Source organism: Megalobrama amblycephala, linkage group LG3 (genome assembly GCF_018812025.1).
Source record: "Megalobrama amblycephala isolate DHTTF-2021 linkage group LG3, ASM1881202v1, whole genome shotgun sequence".
NCBI lineage: Eukaryota > Metazoa > Chordata > Actinopteri > Cypriniformes > Xenocyprididae > Megalobrama > Megalobrama amblycephala.
In genome coordinates this window covers 9,457,915-9,480,326 of record NC_063046.1, presented here as the reverse complement: position 1 = coordinate 9,480,326, position 22,412 = coordinate 9,457,915, and the positions used below count along the sequence as shown (strand labels likewise).

The window sequence follows — 22,412 nt, the reverse complement described above, 5'->3', positions numbered from 1 at the left end:
AATGCCGACTTTTTAACCCTCTATGGCATGACTTTTTATTTTGGGGGGGAAAAAATATGTTACCCCATTTTTTGGGAGCTTGGGGGTCCCTGATAATATATCCATCATAAAATGTGTCCCCCCCCCCCACCCCTGAACAAAATATTGGTTCGTTGCCTCAGGGCAACAATGTGCTACGAGGGTACTAAAACAGCAAGGTTTTCTATATAAGTGGAATAAGGAAAACATGTAATATATTCATTAGAACATGTTTTATTTTGACAAACATCAATAACAAATGGTTCCAACCAATAAAAAAAAAACAATGAACAATCAAATAAACAAACTACTACTAATTACAACACCAAATGTTTCTGACATTTCATATAAACATATTGTAACACTTATATATTAACCAACATCCGAATGACTATGTGTGTATGTGTGTGTGAATGTGTGTTTGTGTGTTTTTTTGGATATTGTTTGAATCAGAGCTTCTCTTTTTGACAAAGCATACTCTGATTTCCTATTCTGTGTGAAACCTCAGAAAGCAGTTGCTGGTGGATGTAAAACAGAGGTGAACATCACATTTCCGGCACTTGGCTTTTGGTGTACCTGTGCACCCTGGTACCTTGCATCTCCCCTTCTTTTCAGCCATAATCATCCAGTGGGCTGTGGCATCCAGGCGCACATCAGGGAGTGGAATTGGAGCAGCGGGTCCTTTTCTCCTCTTTTCCTCATACTCACCAGCAATTGTGGAACAGGGGTGACCTTTCTTGCGCTCCAGGCTCTTTCCACTTTTGCATAGGGCTTCAGCAATGTAGGATTTGAAGGTATACAACTTCATATGTTCATTCTTTCTCATGCCAGTACCTTCACAATCTCTTCGGTAGAGCAGCCATGTGGTCACGATGATCATATCCAGAAGGTGGAACACCAGCCGGTGGTACCACTTCTTTGATCTGATTTTGATCCTATACAGTGCAAGCAGTGAGTCAAGAAGATCCACCCCACCCATATTCTTGTTGTATTCTTTCACCACAGCAGGGCAGGGGACTTTGGTGATCATCTTTTGCTTGCGATATATAGTGATGGGCCGATTTCGACATGAGGGTGAGTAATAAATGACATTATTTTCATTTTTGGGTGAACTAACCCTTTAACTATTCATGTTGAAATAAATACACAGTGCGACAAAAATATAATCATTACGATATTTTACATTAAAATATAAGGCAAATTAAAGGTGCGATATGTAATATTTTCTGTCCGCCAGAGGCCTATTCAAAACAAAGGCGTAGCTTGATGATGCCAAGTTTGAGCGCGGAATCTTGGGACATGTGGTCTTCACCTCACAGCAGGTGGAAAATAATCGGGATAGGATTCGGGAAGAAATCATGTTCATGGATGTGATTATTAACGTTACTATAGTATGAAGCAGAGCAGGACCGACCCACACAGCAAAAGAACGGCTTCCGGAACATATCAGCGAACGGACCCGTATCGGCGTCCACTTGCTTGCAGTGACAGATCCGCGACGAAGGCGGATCGCGGACGCGCCGTGGCTCCGCGCTGCATCCGCGCTTAAAACCTTACCTCCGCGGTGGGTCCGTTTGGGACCCGCAAATTGATACAACCATGGGTGTCGGAACCATTGCCATATGTGGGTGAGACAAGACCCACCCACTTTTTAAGACCAATGACATTGGACCCACTTACTTTTATTCAGCATTTGTCTGTTTATTTTTCAGAGCGCGTCAGTCACTTAATTAGACATAACAGACTATGTTTTGTAAACCTTGTGTTTATTTGACAGTATTAGCACATGTATATCGCGTTGTACAATATAACATACTATGTTAATGGGTCACAGTCACAGACACTTAGCCCTGTCCATTAATTGGTGAGGTATTCCTCTGCTCTGGATATGCAATCTCTTGATTCTTTTCCCCAAATCATTACCGTTTTGCCCTATATTTTCGAAAGGTGATCATATCTAGGGTGCATATCTAGGGTGCATCTAGGGGGGATGGGGAGCTTCTGCTGAATTATCATTATGAACCCCCCCCCCCCCCCGGGTGATATATACTATTCCACACACCACCAAAAGAGCATAAAAATACCAAAAATAAAAATGTTTTTTTTTAAAAGTGTGTTTAAAAAGAAATGTCTCTTTACGACCATAACAAATGGGACACTTTTCACAGACGCGCATTCCAACTTCGCCTCAGACACAGGCGCAAGTCAAACGAGCGCGGTGAGCAAGGGGGACTTTCAGTTGAACATCATCATATGAGATGTTGTCAGGCTATGCCAGTAAAACTCCAATCAGCCGTTAGGCTGTAGCCTACTGTGCTCGAGGCGCGAACTCAATAATTACTCGCGCAAATGCGCCAGCGCGCGCTGCATAATACTTTATTTATAGCTTAACTAAAGCACAAAAGAAACTACGGGCATTCACCGTCGTTATTCTGTTGTAAATGAAGTAATGAAATGACCAAACATGCGATTAATGCTTCCTCAAAACTGTGCATGTATGTATTTGTTGACATGGTTTGAAAGCTATTGTTATCCAATTTGTTGGCCTTAAAACGTCTTAAAATGCACATTGGTACACCAAGGAAATTAAAATTTTCTCGGGGGAGCATGCCCCCCAACCCCCCTAGCTAACTACGTTTTGTGACCTCGGTAATTATACAACCCTGCGTATGGCCCTGCTTCTTTTCTAACTAACGAAATCAAAAGTAATCGTGTATTTCTCCAGTTGTGTGCACTTTTGCGGGTAAACGTATGCACTGTGTGATCAATGTGTGGAAATAAATGGGAGCAATCTTTGGGGGAAGACCCACCCACATTTTTTTTTTTGCTTCCGACGCCCATGGATACAACCATTACATTAAAGGCGTGTGCGCCTCCGCGGATCCGACATGGGTCCGCTCCGGTCCGCTCAGGATCCGCTGATTGACAGAGAGGCGGACCTGATCCTCTGGGCGGCGCCAAAAACGAATGTGACAGTCACGCGGGTTTGGCGACTTGAATGAGGATCCGCCTAGGAGTCTCCTGCTGTGTGGGGAGTGTTGTGGAGCTGAACGAGGCCGCTGGAGCGATTGCGCAACACACGCCTCACGAGCAGCGGGACTTTTATTATGACACAGTCGCCGGCACTGCTTCCGCTTTTCCGGTCGTGAGTACGAGGTAACACAGCTCTGTTTATCATATTAGATACATTTGAGAGTGTTGAAAATGATGTTATAACATTACTCTGTGCGTTCGCTCGGCGGCTGCTGTGAGACACTGTTACACACTGCAGTAAGATAGATCGATTTTACAATATCATATTAAATACTGGATGGCTTGTGTTGATAAATGACATGAAATTCATTTTAACACATATTGTATGATGGAGAAAATGCTGTATTACTGTTACTAAAAATAAAGCTGCATCTGATTATGCTATGTTAGCTACTTCATAAAATAGTGTTTTTCTCTGAGGCATGGTAAAGCATGGTACTCGCAAAAAAAATCAAGAAAATTAGATTTAAACAATAAGACTAAACGTGTTGAGCTATATAACAATAATTAGTTTTTCTGTCTATAAATATATCAAAACAGTTGTTCCCTTGTCTATTAAAACTTGTAATATATTAAAGCGTCTTTGGTGTTTCCATGGTTTCTACAAAATAACACCGGAAACCAAGGATAACGCAGGTATGACACAATTGACAGGCGACTCCTCACACGTCCCGGAGCCTTGGTTAAAATTGCAATTTTCTCACGATTTACAAATAGTTGGAAACATTTGGGATATTGTAAGTACTCAAGTGAACAAAATATATAACACTGGCCTGGTGGTTTTTGGATATTTTACTGCAAAAATATTACATATTGCACCTTTAAAGATTACAAGAAATTCTATTTTTATACTTCTAATATATATGTTACATTGTTTATATAAACAGTTTATATTATGTCCTTTGAAGAGATTTTGGTTTGGTTTTCAGTCTTTGGTTCAGGTTTATGTCCTCACCATTGAGTCACTGCGCAAATAACAACCGGTTTGGGTTACTGAAAGCAATATTAACTCAAAACCAAGAGCAATAGCTTTGGGCTGCTCAACAAATTATATACATTTAACACTGACACATTACGAGTTGAAACATCAAAATGAATAGTTCCATTAAGCTGTTTTCTTTGAGACGTTGCAAAATAGGAGACTCTAAAAACGAATGACACACCATCTACTCATACTCTACATGTCTAGACTAGGATCTTACAGACTAAATTGATGCTTCTAGCCTGGTATTTTGTAATTATATATATTGTTTTGGAAACTGATATAGCTATTTACCTGTTTCAGTGTTGTTATTTGCTTGCTTTTAAGTTAAGGCCATATGTATTTGAATTCTTGAATGATTATGAAATTAAGTAACTGCAATACTTCCTTTGTTTGTTATAAGATAAGATGACTATGTAACAGTTGTGAAAGTTAGGTTTTTGAGTTTGATGATTGTAACCAATCACAATGGTTAACAATAAGGGCGAAGAGAGCATGTTGCAACCTTAAGCGGAGGTAAGTCAGAAGAAGAGGAAGAGTGCAAGAAGATAACAGCGTAAGCTACAGAGGAAGAACATCCGGCAGATTAATAAAGTTTTATTTTGCATTAACTGCTTTGTATAACCAATAAAAGAGGTATTTTATTGTTACGATTGCCTTCTGTGAGACTTTATATATAACTACAAACTGAGCCTCAATAAAGGTCATTCCGGAAGGACTTCAACCTGCCAGCTGGTGAGTACTTTATGGTTTAGGCTTTGACTAACCTTACCCTACCTGAATAATCCTTGGGTACAACAATAACAATGTATATATATATATATATATATATATATATATATATATATATATATATATATATATATATATATATACACACACTACCATTCAAAAAAATGTTAATGTCTTTAAAATAAGTTTCTTCTGCTCACCAAGGCTGCAGTTATTTAATTAAAAATACAGTAAAAACAGTAATATTGTGAAATATTTTTTCATTTTTTTTTAAATAACTGTTTTTTATTTGAAAATATTTTAAAATGTAATTTATTCCTGTGATCAAAGCTGAATTTTCAGCATCATTACTCCAGTCTTCAGTGTCACATGATCCTTCAGAAATCATTCTAATATGATGATTTGCTGCTCAAGAAATATTTATTGTGTACAATTGTACAAAATATTTGTGTACAATATTTGTTTTTTCAGGATTCTTTGGTGAATAGAAAGTTCAAAAGAACAGTGTTTATTTGAAATATAATCTTTTGTAACATTATAAATGTCTTTACTGACATTTGATCAATTTAATGCATCCTTGCTGAATAAAAGTATTAATTTCTTTAGTTTCTTTTCAAAAAAATAAAAATTCTTACTGACCCCAAACTTTTGAACGGTAGTGTATAATGTTACAAAAGCTTTGTATTTCAGATAAAATGCTGTTCTTTTGAACTTTTATTCAAAAAGGAATCCTGAAAAAAGTACACAACTGTTTTCAATATTGATAATAATCAGAAATTTTTCTTGAGCAGCAAATCGGCATATTAGATTGATTTCTGAAAGATCATGTCATGGGCAATTTCAAAACACACTTCTTCATGCACTCAAAAAAATATTTCAGGCTAAACATAAGTTTTATGTAATTGAATTACATATAAAATTTCCATCCATTTGGATTACATAGTTTTTACATAAACAAAATAATAAACTTAATGTGATTCATATTTGTAAGTCATATGTAAATGAAATAGGTAAGATTTATCTAATAGTATGCCCAGTCTATATAACACTGCTTAGTGTTCACGTGTTTGCGCACTACTGAGTTAAAGTACCATTGAAGCATGTGTCAGAGTTAATGAGATAATTAAGTGATTAATTGAGTAATGATTGAGCATTATTGAAGACACCTGATGATAACAAGCAGAATCACCAAAGGAGAAAATCACAATTTTTAAGCCACCATCGTGGAGATGAGGGTTTGCTTTAGTTGAGCTCTTGACCCTTCACTCTTTAATATTAGTTTTTGTTTGGGCTGTTGTAACAGCTAGTCAAGCAAAGAGAAAAGATGATCAGGTGGTGTTGGTTATGTTTTCACGTAATCATTATTTGTGTGAATAACTGAACTAATTTAGAGCTCAATCTTTGAGATAAATTAACATGATTGATTGCAGCAGCACTGTGATTCAATATATCCAAAGTTATTCTCAAAAGTTGTTCAGAATAAAAAAAAAAGAAAAGTCTGTCTTTTAGGCACACACAGACATCAAGAATCAGCCTGTGAATCTCAATGACGGTGACAAGCAACATATTCTGATCAACAGATCAACTCTGAACATTAGAAAACAAGCTACTAAAAAGTCACAGAAAAACAGAAAAAAAAATAGTGACAATAAAGGAAATTACTAAGACAATTCAGCTCATAATTTATTCATGCAGCAATGCATGATGGGAGCCATGGATGGATTTTGATTGGTGGCTCCCAGAATGCATTGCAACATGCTTTTTGATGGTCACCATTGTTGAGATTCACAGGCTGATTCTTGATGTCTGTGTCTCTAAACACGTAACTTTTTTTTTTTTGTTCAGAACTTTTGAGAGATTTTTCAGTTTATGTTGTATAAAGCTGGTTTTCTACTGTAGAATACCAGTGCTGCTGTAATCAATAATGTCAATCTAACTCAGAGATTGATCTCTAAATGAGTTCAATGATTCAGATCAAATAATGATTATGTGAAAACATAACCAACACCACCTGATCATCTTTTCTCTTTGCTTGACTAGCTGTTACAACAGCCCAAACAAAAACTAATATTAAAGAGTGAAGGGTCAAGAGCTCAACTAAAGCAAACCCTCATCTCCACGATGGTGGCTTAAAAATTGTGATTTTCTCCTTTGGTGATTCTGCTTGTTATCATCAGGTGTTTTCAATAATGCTCAATCATCACTCAATTAATCACTTAATTATCTCATTAACTCTGACACATGCTTCAATGGTACTTTAACTCAGTAGTGCGCAAACACGTGAACACTAAGCAGTGTTATATAGACTGGGCATACTATTAGATAAATCTTACCTATTTCATTTACATATGACTTACAAATATGAATCACATTAAGTTTATTATTTTGTTTATGTAAAAACTATGTAATCCAAATGGATGGAAATTTTATATGTAATTCAATTACATAAAACTTATGTTTAGCCTGAAATATTTTTTTGAGTGTGAAGCTTTGAAGCTTTATGAATCTTTTGTTTCGAATCAGTTCGGAGCGCGTATCAAACTGCCAAAGTCATGTGATTTCAGTAAACGTGGCTTTGTTACGTCATAAGTGTTTTGAAATTTCAATGGTTCACCACTGGGGGGTGTGACTTTGGCAGTTTGATACACGCTCCGAACCACTGATTCGAAACAAAAGATTCGTAAAGCTTCGAAGCTTCATGAAGCAGTGTTTTGAAATCGACCATCACTAGATATTGCTGAATAAAGTCGTTATTTTGTTTTTTTGGCGCACAAAAAGTATTCTCGTCGCTTCATAACATTAAGGTTGAACCACTGTAGTCACATGAACTGTTTTTTTAAAATATGTCTTTAGTAGCTTTCTGGGCATTGAAAGTGTTAATTATCTTGCTGGCAATGCAGTCCTCACTGAGCCATCGGATTTTATGAAAAATATCTTGTGTTCTGAAGATGAACGAAGGTCTTATGGGTGTGGAACGACATGAGGGTGAATAATTTTGGGTGAATTAACCCTTTAATGGGGTCATGAACTGAGAATATATATATATATATATATATATATATATATATGAGGTCATAATACTATAAGAATATCCTGTAAGTTTCAGAACTGAAAACATCCTTGTTAGTCCAAAAACAGCTTTTATTGTAACTTTTTATTGCCTCTTTATTACGTAATAGTGTGACAAATGACTGCCTATGCAGAAGAAAATCACCGCCTACTTTATCATTGCAAATTTAGCCCCGCCCAGCGTCGTGTTAGTGAGATGAGGAGGAGAGAAGAGCACAGGATCACTCACTGGGCAAAAAAATAACGTTGTCTTCCCAAAGGATCCTCATGCTAGGAATATGGTTAGTTATTTTCAACAATGTGAATGTCTCAGTTGAGCTTTATTTATTTGTATTCGGTACATTTCACTGTGGATTCTTTGGCAAATCATTTCAACACAGGCTTTAAAAAACATACTTTTATGATATGGACTTGACAGTAATGCAACAACATGTAAGTAACTGTGTTAATTCTAATGCCTGATCAGATATGTAATGATTCATGTACAGTCAGATGTTCTTTGTCTATGTGTCAGTCAATCAAACCAGTGACTAAACAAGCAACTTCACGTTGTTTCTCTTAGTGATTAAATTATAGATATATGTATAAAGCTATCAAAGCATGCTCCCTTTAAAATAACTGGAGAAGCTGTCAATCAAACAGCGCAGTTTATCAGTTTTGGAAAAACTCCCGTTATAATAAACTAATCTCTTATTTACATTGTGTTTGCACTGTAAGTTATGATGAAAGCGTTTGTTAGTGTGAATAAATTGAGTTGCAATGACGAGATCACTACATTCATGCGCTCAACAACATGTCTGTGATCAGCTACATGCTCATCACTACAATCTTTCATGCCATCATCTAAATATAATGCCACTGATCTAAATGTAATGCTATAATCAACACTTTTCACGATTAGTTAACCTTGAGAGCTGTAATAGTAAAAACATACTAAAAGAGTTCCACTGTTCCACATGTAATACTTAACTATTTCATATGCAAATATGTCAGCCAATCACAGCAGTGGGCGTTTACACTGAAGTCTCACAGCAGACACGCCTCTTCAAACAGAGCGTTCAAATAAGAGGGCTAAAAAATGCCTTTTATTTATAAATTAAAACAATGCAGTTCATGACCCCTTTAATCATTTAGCAGACGCTTTTATCCAAAGCAACTTACAAATGAATATACATATACAACACATTTATACAACACAAAACAACAAACAACAACTGTGAACAGACAAAAAACAATTCATACCATGACCATAACAGTATTTGAGCAGGTAAACAAGTCATCAACAAATATATGAATTGAATATATATTAATACTTATGTACACTCTAAAAAATGCTGGGTTAAAGTTGGGTTGAAAATGGACAAACTCAGTGATTGGGTTGTTTTAACCCAGCGGTTGGGTTAAATGTTCTCCCAACCAGCTGGGTAGTTTTATTTAACTCAGCTATTGTTTAAAATTACTATATTGCTTGCTTAAAATGAACAAAAAATATATTGGAAATTAACATTTATTATGGGTCAAAACAACCCAATCGTTTTTTTTAACCCAACTTGGGTGGTTTTTAACCCAGCATTTTTTAGAGTGTAACATTCACATATAGTATATACATTTAAAAATAATAATATAAAATAAATAATAAAATAAAATAAAATAATAAAACATAACTATTTATAATAACATTCTAAAAACATCTAAAATAAAACAAAATGCAAATAAAGTAAAAAATATAATAAAGCTAATGAAATAATAAAATATAACTGCCATTATTGTGAATATTTTCATCCCTCGACATTACATTGACCATGATGATGATAATAATAACATTAAAAATGATTGAACAATACATATAAAAAATTAAAAATAATAAAAAGTGCATTATCATTAATTTCAGACATCCACATTAAAGTGTCCATGATCAAAATAATAATTATTATTTAAAAATATGTCTAAAATAAAACAAAATTTGCAGTATTTGTCAGCCTCCACATTACAGCATGGTCACAAATTTCAAGTATAATATGGGGGACAGTGGTCTGACTAGTAGGAACGGGCATCATTACCTATTTTGTGATGGTCAAAAATCTATCAAAACGCTCTCCCCGAACTCTGAATTCCCATATTTTAGACAAAAGTGATTCTATATATTAGAATTTATAAATAACTGTAATTAACTCCCTTCCAATGCTGAATATCATAATTTAACCCTGAGGCTGATACGATCCATTTTCAAACAAACAGGAGATAGACAGTGAAACAAGCTCAGGGTTTGTTTGGATGTTGGTGGTCCTTTCTCTAATGAAACAAGAAAAGCTTTTTTGCTGAAGTATAATCTGTGACAGTCTTGATTATCAGCATAATTACAGAGCTCTTTCGGCCCAAAGAGGAGAGCACAAAAGAACTGTGTTAACGCGGCACAAATAACTCGATCCTGGCACACACATTTAAGCTCCTGTCACATTTCGAAAATTATAGGGAGAGAGCACACATACACCCATTTAACAATGGACTGTACATCCACGGCCACCCAAGACTACAACTACTGCAAACCAGCCTTGAACGAGCACAAACTGTACCAACATGCCCTTCCGATCCCCCCCACCCCGTTCCACCCGCTGAATGTTTTGCCTGTCCTCTTGCATTTGTTAAATCTCATAAACCGTCCCCATAATACAGCCCACCTACCTCGAGCGCCTCTTGTTGGTTTAATTCTCTCTCTGCGCTCAAGTGGAAATAAATGTGTTTACCACCAGCGGGTCACACATGCTAATGAGCGATTTTTTGTTTTTGAGGACGAATGGAATTCGGGATGAGATGGGAAAAGGAGTGAAAAATTATGAAAGTGCCTGAATCCAAATATCTCCTTACACACATAAATGCTCTTTATTGGCACCTAAGGTTCTGTGAAGAACCTTTAACTTCCATGTCACCTTTCTATTACACAACAGAGTCTCACCAAGGACGATAACTGTAACTGTAACGGAAACGATAACGATGTAGTTTCAAAAATCGTACTAAAAGTAAAAGAATAGCACAGTTCACACCACAGCTATTGCTGAAATCGCTTTCAGACCGATTGTTCCAGCTGATGAACATTAACAGCCAATCAGAATTGAACCTGCTTTAAAGAGCTCAAGCATTTAAAGTGGCAGATGACAAAACTGCAGCACATGCTTAGACCAATTTGGAGCAGACGTCACGGTTACACCTTTGGATGTCAGAATCGGAATGCAAAAAATATTGTCTTCATCATTATAGATTACCGTCGTTGAAGATGCCCTTTGAAGCTAAACACAGACGTTCTGGACTGATGAAACCTGCAATGATTTGGCTACGTTCACACTGCGAGCCTTAAAGGGTTAGTTCACCCAAAAATGAAAATAATATAATTTATTACTCACCCTCATGTCGTTCTACACCCGCAAGAACTTTGTTCATCTTCGGAACACAAATAAAGATATTTTTGATGAAATCCGATGGTTCATGTATTTAAAACAGTTCATTTGAGTACAGTAGTTCTACCTTAATATTGTAAAGCGACAAGAATATTTTTGCACTAAAAAAAAATAAAATAACGACTTTTCAACGATATCTAGAGATGGCTGATTTCAAAACACTTCTTTGAATCTTTTGTTTTGAATCAGTGATTCGGATCGCCAAATTGCTGAAATCACATGACTTTGGCAATCCGAATCACTAATTCGAAACAAAAGATTCGTAGCAGTGTTTTGAAATCGCCGATCACTAAGTCGTTACAAAAAGTTTTCTTGTCACTTTATAATATTAAGATTGAACCACTGTAGTCACATGAACACATTAGCTGCGTTTCCACTGCCGGGCCAAAGGCGGGCGTGCTAGTGCGTGCCAGGGCCGGTCGCGTTTCCACTGTCACTTCCGGGGCTTGATCGTGCCTCTTCGGTGCTTCCTCGGTGCCAAAGGCACGGGTTTTTCGGCCCGCCGAAAACCTTGGTCCAAAGCGGCCAGCTGGGGCTTGAGGCACGGTCGAGGTGAAAGGCGGAGCTAATCGTAGTCAGGTGATGGTCTACGCGCTGAAATGGGTTGGGTTGTGTGACGTTTGATCAAGGGAGGTGTGTTTAAGGGCGGTTTTTAGATCAGCGCTGCGGAGCTAGCGGACCGACAGTGGAAACGCAACTTGATTTTGGCCTCGGTGCCTAAGGTCTGTGGCCACAGGCCCAGCCCGGCACGCTGTTAGCCCTGGCTCGCACTGGCCCGGCAGTGGAAACGCGGCTATTGTGTTCCAAAGACTAAAGGCGGGTGCACACTGTGCGATTTTGGCCACGATTTGGTCGTCTGAGACAAATTTTGCAAATCCTAAAAGATTCCTATAATCCTAGCCTAAAATCTGTTGTCTTTGATCGCTAGTTTGACATGTTCACCAACAGCCGGTTAAAGCGGAACTCAGTAAGATTTGCGAAGCTCCCCCTACAGGTTCCTTCAGTGAATCACACTGTCGTAAATACTCCAAGCGCAGCTCTGGACTACAACGCTCACCAGCGCAGTAGTTTTGCAAATACAGTACAAGAAATCTCGATGGAGGTGGGTAATTTTCGAAATTGTCTTATAAAGTCATAATATATACATTGTTTTTGAATTACTGTAAAGCATTTTGTCACTCTCGCGTGAACGTGAACATGAGGCGAGATTGTTTCGGGTCGGTGCAGCTCAACTTGCAAGTGCCGTTTTCTGGCGTAGACGTGCCAGAGGGGGTTAGTGCACGCCTCAAACACACCACTACAAGTCAATTAACCATCGTAAGGACTTAGAAAACTATTTATGAAGGTAAAAAAGTTACTTAGTTCTGCTTTAATGATCATTGCGATCAAATTTGACCTCTGACGAAATTCTGGCAGTGTCAGAAGATTTGGCGCACAATCCTCCAGTGTGACTTCTCCTACGACGAACGTCAAATTGTCTTCATTTTTCAAGACAAGCCGTGATCAAAATTAATGCTAGAGATGTCGTTGTTAGCCACCATTTCAGTCCCGTGTGTAACGCAGCTCACTGTCATCGAATGTGTATGTTTTGACAAAGACTATAGAATAACACAAGACGTGTCACTCGTATTGTTTTGAATGGGAGAAAGTGTAAAGCGCAATATGGCGGAATAAGTCCCGCCTTCTAAACAAGAGCCAATCGCCGACTGGTACAGTCATCGCGTCACTTCAGCGGCAGTTAGAATCATCGGTTTCTATAGAAACAGTCAGACGCGCGCCTCCGAAGAGACGCGCATTTAGGTCTGCGTATGCGCATTAGCTTGATCCAGCCTGAAAAATAGTTTTATTTGTCAAGATTCTAGCATTTAGAAACGAAATTTATGAGCCGGTTGTTGTTGGATTTCATTGGTGATTTCAAATATCAAATTTAATCGTAAGGTTGGCGAACGGTTTTGGAGAATTTGATGTTTTCCCATTCAAAGAGATAGGAGCTGCATGATGCCCAGGATGCCCGAGAGGCGTTTCAAAGATGGCCGCCGAGTGACTTGTCTTAAAGGGACTTTGGTTTTGATGATGTAAAACTCCGGACAAGTTTTCATGCGCGCGTCGCGTCTTGACTGTCCTACAGTCTGACATTAATGACAGCTGAGATCCCATAGTGTGACATGAGGATCATGTTCGTACAGTCTGACAAGAAACCATCGTAAAGGACTATTATAAATCGCTCAGTGTGAACCCGGCTTAACATGCGCAAAAGAATGATACAAACAGGGTTTCCAGGTTTTTACCACAAAATCCACTCAATTGCTTCTCAAAACTAGTCCAAAACTAGCACAGTTGCGTTCCATGGGGTATCCCGATAAAAATCACGTTCCAGAGGTTAAATATCGTTTTAGTGCAGTCGCTTAGTGCAAAACAACCCACGGCAATAGTGAAAAAGTAACCCAATTCCGCAGGAAAATCCTGGACTTGGCAACACACACAGCGCAGATTTGTAACGAATGTTGATCTCGAGTGACGTAAAAACCACATGAATTCCGATATGACTGTTCACACTGTGGTCGTATTATAAAACATCTGATCTGTATCGGGTTTAGTACCACATATGGAAGTGGCACAAATCAAAATTGAAAAGATCAGATTCCATGTGGTTTGTTCTGTTCACACTGACTGTCATGGGGAAAACAGATATGAGTCACATGTGGGCAAAAAAAAAAAAAAAAAAAAAAAAATCAGATTTGGGCCACATTTACCTGCAGTGTGAACGTAGCCTTAGTCTACTATTAAAGCATGAATTTGATGTACACAGTATGTCTACATAATATTCACATATGCAGTTCATTCATACAAAGCAGTTACAGCATTAAATAATATTTAAACCTATAACATTTCACAAAGATAACCTTTAAACATAGCCTATAACATTTTTATCTCACAATTCTGACTTTTTTCTTGCATTTGCGTGTTTATTTCTCCCAATTCGGACTTTGTAACTCGCAATTGTGAGTTTGTATCACAATTCTGAGGGGATAAAAGTCAGAATTGCGGGATATAAACTTTCTGAGAAAAAAAGACTTGAATAATGAGTATGTTTTTCCTTTTAAGTATTTTGAGAAATAAACTCGGATTTGCAAGAAAAAAAAAAAGTCAGAATTGTGAGATATAAACTCTTTTTTTGTTCTTTTATTCCGTGGCTTCCACTGACTGCTACTGCAGAACTGTCATCAGGTAGGCTCCGTAAGGAATTTTTCTGTAATTTAATTATAGTTATTTCTGATGTAATTGCATTATAGACTACAGAACAAGTCTATATAAAACAATTAGTGGATTTAACATCAAAATGTGTTTTTAACATAACCTTCTCCCTTTGCACACTTTGGTTAATTCAAAAATAATTTATGCAATTGTATTTGAAAGAATTGAAAGAACAGTGTCTGTCCTTGTATTGTTCAACCGGTCAAGGTTGATATGGGATTTACAAAATTATTAGTAATAAGTAATCCAGTACATTTTAGAGAGAGTATGTACAGTAATCTAATTACACTGCATGTCGAAGATGTAATTAGTAGCTAGTAATTCATTTCGGAACCTTTATTTTTAAGAGTGTATCAAGAGTGTATCAACAAAAGTTATGAAGAGTTATGCGAAAACTCTTTTTTGGAACCTTTTTTTTTAGAGTGTATCAACAAAAACATCCTGGATTTATGGAAAGGTTCAGTCTATCTTTTTGAGAATGATTCCAGGTATCAAGAGAGCAGTGAATAATCCTGCCATATCTGAAGAATATAACCAGACTGACTGAATGCTGGCTAAACAGCACGTTGCTATTTTAGTTATTGCGCAAGTCATCTCAAAATTGCATGGGTCATCTGGATATTTGTAATCAAGGGTTCCCTTCATAAAAACAGTTAAGACTCTACACATTACGTTTAGTTAGATGGACTGTACAATAGCTGGGCCAACAAGTATTATGTTGAGTGGATGCATAGTATCACACTTCAGACTGATTTACACTAATACAATTCACTCTTCTGCAGCAAGAGTGATTCATAATACTGGCATGATTACAAACCAAAGCACTGCAATAGAATCCTTTATAACCCAAAAAAGTTTTTTAAAAATCATTCTGGAACTAACTGAATATTATCTTACTAGTGTAATTAATAGATTACAATTTACCCAAAATATTTGTGTAGAGGCTTGACTAAGATGTGTTCAAGTTGATTTGTCAGAGTTACCAGCAGAGGGCACCACAAAACAAATCTACAGCCTTCATCACTGGACCAAAACAACTGAAGTGGGCTGAGTTTCCAAAAAAAAAAACATCTGAGAGGAGCCTTTTGGGAAACACGGCCCTGGATGTAAATTTGAGATGACATCTGACTTAAAATAATGATGAAATAATACTTAATGAAATAAAATAAGAAACTTGTGAATTAGGTTAAACAAACAGGCTACAGTTTTTAGAAAGTCTTGTTGTATGTTTATTTAAATTGAATGATCAAGGACTTTTTCCCCAATTTAAAATAAAAGATGACAACTGCTGATTTTATCACAGTTGGGTATTCATAATTTATATAATTGTTTAAATAATCTTATTTAAACTAAATAATTGTATAATCCATGTTTAGATAAAAACAATTTTATTTGATTAAAAATAAAAAGTTAATAAAATAAAAGTTAAAAGCCCATAGTAGCACTTAACATCACTTTTAATATCATTTTTAAGAAAATTAATATCACTTTTTATAAAACAATATATTTTAAAGCAATATGAAAATCACATCAATAATGTTTTGAGTGTGTTTAATTTAATTATAAGCATTTCAAAACATCTAATGTAAAATGATACATTAGAAATTCTTATAAATATAATGTTAATTTAATTTAATTTAATAAAAAAAAACAATCTGTCCTGGTATTTTGTAATTACTTGTCCAAAAGAGAGAGAGAAAGAGAGATGAAAAAGAAATAAAGAAAAAAAACCTGCCAATGCATGCATTACCATTAAAGAAAATTAATATCACTTTTTATATATTTTATAATTAGTGTTGTCAAATCGATTAATCACATCTCTCTCTCTCTATATATATATATAATATTATATATTATATGCGATTAATTGTGGTGAATCGATTTGAGAGCACTATTTATAACAAATTTTAAACAGCATTTCACAGAATACTGACTATAGTTTCCTCGCTATATTCCTTTCTATGAGACTCAGTCATCTTTATAATTAATTCTCTATCATAAGATGGTAAAGGAAATCCAGCATGATTTTAAAAATGTCAAGAAGAGGTGTTGGTCTCATCATGCTGCAAGTGGTCAGCACTGCAGTGAATCAGTGCTCATGTTAAGCACCACTTGACCATCCAAGCTGTAGAGACGAGAAGCTCATAAATAGACACTGTAATGCATTTCTTGTATTCTAGCCATGCAAATAATATTGATGGTGTTATGAATTCAAGGCAAGGCAAGGCAATTCAAGGCAAGGCAATTTTATTTGTATAGCACATTTCATACACAATGGTAATTCAAAGTGCTTTACATAAAGAAGAAGAATAAAAATAGAACATAAGGAATAGAAATAACGGTAAAAACAGAGAAATTTGCTATCTGGATGGATGAGCTTTTTTTTTTTTTTTTTTTTTTTTTTTTCAATTCAAACCAAAGGCTTCCTCTATAGCAATAAGTTCAACCAAAAGTCACAATTTTGGATTAAAAAAAAAAGATATTTCACTCCACATGAGATAATGATATTAATGAAATCAGCATGAGCAAGGAATGTGAAAAGTGCAAGGGGAATTCTCAGTCTCTCTGGGCAGGAAGTCTGGATTTCAGCTATGACACTAGATGGAAAAGCTAGGTCAGAAAGAAGAAGGGAAATAACAAAAACACACCTATGCACACATATCACTATCCTCACGATGGTTCTAGCTATGCACATTTACATGCATCTGTCTTTACAAGACTTTAAACATCACTGCATGACAAGATTAGACGGCTAGTCATCTAGATCATATTTTATGGTCAGTGCATTACTAATATTATACCTTACAAATTATATAAACAAAATTTATAAAAATGTATAAAAAAACAAACATATGAATATGTTGCAAATGTAGCATTCTTAAGCTGTTGATCAAATATTGGTTTATAGTTATTTTATAGATAAACCTACAGTACCATTTTTACAGGTCAGTAAGATTTTTTATGTTTTTGTAAAGAATCTCTTCTGCTCACCAAAGCTGCATTTATTTAATCAAAAAATACAGTAAAAACAGCAATATTGTAAAATAATATTACGATTTAAAATAACGGTTTTCCATTTAAATATATTTTAAAATGTAATTATTTTAATGAATAATGAATTTTCAGCATCATTACTCCAGTCTTCAGCGTCACATGATCCTTCAGAAATCATTCTAATATGCTGATTTGCTGCTCAAGGAACATTTTTTAATGTTATAATCAATGTTGAAAACAGTTGTGCCACTTTATGTAACTGTGATACATTTTTCTTTGATGAATAGAAAGTAAAAATTAACAGAATATATTTGAAATAGTTTTTTTTATATCATATAAATGTCTTTACTGTCATTTGCGAATAAAATTATTATTATTATTTATTTATTTATTTATTTTTTTTAAAAAAGCAATTACTGACCAGAAACTTTTGAATGGTACTGTACAAGAAATGTTTTTGATCATTTGTTTCTCAAAATAACCAACAAAGCCACACTTTTGAATAACAGAAGTCTACTCCATTGCAGCTTGTTCTTGCAAAGAATTATTGACTTACAAGAGACCATGTGATTGCCAAGTACAGACCACGCACAGGCCTTTTTGATTTTATGTGATGTTTAGGGGTGGACACATTTGAAATTTACAACCTCAAAGTAACTACTTGATATTATGAGCCAGTCTCTCTGAAGGTTAAACAAAAACAGTAAAGAAATAAGTCAAAATCACCATTTTATTGTGGGAGATACAGACATACAGTCTGTGTTGATCTAAAATATCTAATAGCACAAAAGCATGGAATTTATAGAAATAATAATGAAATAATGATTCACAATACTTCTTCAGCATTTATTAATCTCAGCTAATGTTAATCTAAACATTTATTAATACATTTTTAAGATCAAAAGTTGTATCTTTTAACAATAGTTAATGCACTGTAAACTTATATGAACGTTTCTTTTAAGGCCCTGTCCCAAATGTGCACTTACAATCTTGTGGACTTACAATGACTGACGTATGCGCGTAAAGTTCAAAAGACCTTAGGGTGTCCCATTTGTTATTTTAGGTTTCTGAAGGGAGCTCATGGCCAATATGTGCCCTCGATGCACACTTTTGAGACAAGCTCCACAGGCAAATAAGGCCTAATAGTCGTGGCCTAAAGGTTAGAGAGTCAGACTGGTAACCCGAAAGTTGCAGATTCGATTCTCAATACCAGCAGGAACCCCCAATCAATCCCGGCTGCCCACTGCTTCGGGTGTGTGTGTTCACTATTCACTACTCCTAATGTGTGTGCGCTAACTTGGATGGGTTAAAGGGATAGTTCACCCAGATAGTACTCACCCTCAAGCCAGGTGTATATGACTTCTTTCGGACGAACACATTAGGAGTTATATTTAAAAATATCCTGGCTCTTCCAAGCTTTGTAATGGCAGTGAAATTGTGATTTTGAAGCCAAAAAAAAGTGTATCCATTCATCGTAAAAAATACTCCACATGGCTCCAGGGGTTTAATAAAGGCATTCTGAGGCGAAGCAATGGATTTTTCTAAGAAAAATATGTAATAACTATAGCTTCCGGCAGACGGCTGTACGCATTGATTTGCGGCGGAAGAGTGACCTCTGACCCGGCGCATGACGATAACAGAAGTGCAGAGGATAGAGCAAAACAAAACACCGGTCACGAATTAGAAGTCTAAAATGAGAACTTTTGTGTGTTTACACTCTTTTTATTAGGGAATCAAACAATTTGACTGTTACATAGCTTTTTATGATTCCTCATTATAAACATGAGAAAGAAACAAACAACAAATATATGTATTAAAATAAAATAAAAAACAAAGAACAAGAAAGACAAAACAGTAGCCATAGCACCCACCCCACCATAGGGACTTAAATCATGCCACACTAATGGGACATTCAATGCTACACACTTACACAGCCTACGCTATCAAGGTAATGGAGAAGGGGAGACCAAATCTTATCAAACTGAACCAGTTTGTTCTTTCCAGATGTAACAGCCTTACCATTTCATCCAACCACAATTTGATAGCGGGGACTTTGTTTTTCTTCCAAACTGTAATATTAGTTTCTTTGCAATAATAAGCCCATTGGACAACCACTGTTGTTGAGATTTTTGAAAAGAAGTGAGGTTATCTGAAGTACCCAATATCACCACCAGTGGATCCAGCTCTAAATCAAACTGTAACATTTCCGACAAAATTTTATAAAGTTTGTTGCCCATTCCTATTTGTTTGTTGCAAGTCATCTGCCGGAAGCTAGTTATTTTTGGATATTTTTCTTATAAAAAAGCTTCAAAAGGCCTTTATTAACCCCCTGGAGCCGTATGGATTACTTTTATGATGGATGGATGCACTTTTTTTTTTACTTCAAAATCTACCCCCCTTTCACTACCATTATAAATCTTGGAAGACCCAGGATATTTTTAAACATATTTCCGATTGTGTTCATCTAAAGTCATATACACCTTGGATGGCTTGATGGTGAGTAAATCATGGGATAATTTTCATTTTTTGTGTGAATTATCCCTTTAAATGCAGAGGACAAACCCTGTATGTCTTTGTCACTTTAATTAATGCATCAAAGGTGCTAAATAGGATGTTTTGTTTTATACATTTTTGCAATATTACTTGAAACTGTCTTTACTAACTGATAAAAGACTATTTATTAGGTGCACTGAAAGGAATAATATTAATATACATCATCTGTGCACGAGGTAGGGCCTTAAAAACATCAGCCAATCGTTTACGCTATCATCGCTTAAACGATTGGCCCTCTGGCTTGTCAATCACTGCCATGACGTTCCTTGTGAGAGACGAGCGCGGCTGCGCGCTCCAGTAACTTTCCACACTCTACAGGCGCCGCATGCAATGTTTTTGTCAGGAGACAGGAGTAACAACTGCAGATTATGAGTTACCTGCGGTGAGTCCGACATAATGAATCCACTAACACTACACAGCGAATGCCGGTGGTAAACACTCGTGTTCCACTCGAGTTTTGGGAGGCGTTCCCTCGAAACGAGCTGTGAAGGAGGGGGGTTGTTCTTACGCATGCGCTCATTTCAAAAACTCACTAACAGTCTTTGGTTTTCTCAGTCGACGAAAAGATCCTCTTTAGCACCTTTAACTAATGTTAACAAATGAGACCTTATTATTGGCCTTATTTAAAAAAATGTTATGATACATATAGCCTATTTCTTTCTCAGAAGTGTTCAGTTTAGTACTTAAGCACACATTTCTGTTGGACCAATTCCCATAAATTGCATTGCAGCCATTCAATCAGTTTAAAGTTTACCAGTTTGAGAAAGCTCTTGCCATTTTTGTGTACAATATGCATCAGCCGGCTAGTCAACAGACTGTGGGCGGTCCATGGGTGTGCCGTCTGAGGCTGAACCTCTATTTGACAGTACTTTATCTAAACACTCCCCGTAATGAATGAAAAGGTCGCAGAAGGTTGAGTGAACCTGCTGTTGCTCCTCAGATCTCCTGAAAAGCATAACAGCCGTGCATTCAGTGCAACGAGGTGCAATACTTGATCTGAGAACAGCAGTAGGCCGTCCAGGCCACCCACCACTGCTGGGCTGTGTCTGAGCTCTACAGGAGGCTGGTGTCGTCCCTGCCACAGTTGGTCCTTGAACTTCACAGCTGTGATGCATCAATGCCATCAGCCTGTGAATCATTCTCTAGTTTAGATATATTTGCTATATAATGTAATCTGTTGGAGACATCTCCTGCCAAGCAGTGCATGCGCTCTGACATATGCAGCAATGTGATTATCAGAGCTTCCTCAGTAGATGCTCTTTTAATTAATAATGCACATTTATATTATTTTATTTTGTTATTAATGAAGTAAATACTGTGCAATATATATATATATATACTGCTCAAAAAAATTAAGTCAGAAAAGATGAGTAGGGAAAAAAAATGTCAATGGCCTCCACCTGTAAAGCCATTCCTGTTTTGGGGGTCGTCTCATTGTTGCCCATCTAGTGCACCTGTTGATGAAATTAACACCAAAGCAGCTGAAACTGACTAACAACCCCCTCTGCTACTTAACTGACTAGATCAATATCCCAGGACTTGATGCTATTCTCTGATTAAAAAGTGTTCCTTTAATTTTTTTGAGCAGTGTACATTTATAGATGACATATTGATATCAAACTCCCACTTTAAAATAGCAGCACACATTTAAATTCAGTCAGAGGATTCAAGTTAAAGTAAGTAAAAGTCGGTGGTGATTGTGGTACAAAGAAGTGAACAGACAAATGCAGACATACACAGAGTAGTACAGCACTCTACAATATATAAACAGTATTAACAAAGAGTAACACAAAACTAAGCAAAGCAACTATTAAGGTATAAACAACTAGGCCTGTTGATTTATTTATATCATTATAAAAGCTATACGCCACCTTCTTTGCTCCTATGATTCACAAGAGTTTTGCCCAGCACATGGGAATCAATTTGTGCCAGTGCTAATGAACATTAATAATGGAAAACAGGAGAGAAATGTTTATGAACACAAAGCTCTGCACTTATTAATTGGCATTTGCTTTAGCGCATACAATCCAAAAGAAAGACCTCCACAATAAACAACAGAGCTTGAAAGACAAGACAATGAGCACCAGATGTTCATGCCCTCATTGAGATCGGTCAGAAATTATGTTTGCCAAACTTGTCACGACTGCCTGGACGCTTGAAGCTGTATCTCTCAAAGAGCATTCTGCAACAAATATTTTTCGGATTTTCTAAATATTTTACGTATGGCTTTGGCAGGCATGTATTATGATACTATGAGTCCTATCATACACCTGGCGCAATACCTGACGCAAAGTGTTTTTTGCTAGTTTCAGCCAGATGCAGAT

The 22,412-nt window shown here is 36.4% G+C and overlaps 1 protein-coding gene across 1 annotated transcript in view; it reads left to right on the top strand.

The window, feature by feature from the left end:
* Nucleotides 1–4,648: 4,648 nt before the first annotated feature.
* The window catches only part of anpepa (alanyl (membrane) aminopeptidase a), a 52,100-nt gene continuing 34,336 nt past the window's right edge, over nucleotides 4,649–22,412 (top strand). Inside the window, exon 1 of the mRNA XM_048183744.1 lies at nucleotides 4,649–4,768. The gene's annotated coding sequence lies outside the window, so the exon portion shown is untranslated. The remainder of the gene's footprint in view (nucleotides 4,769–22,412) is intronic.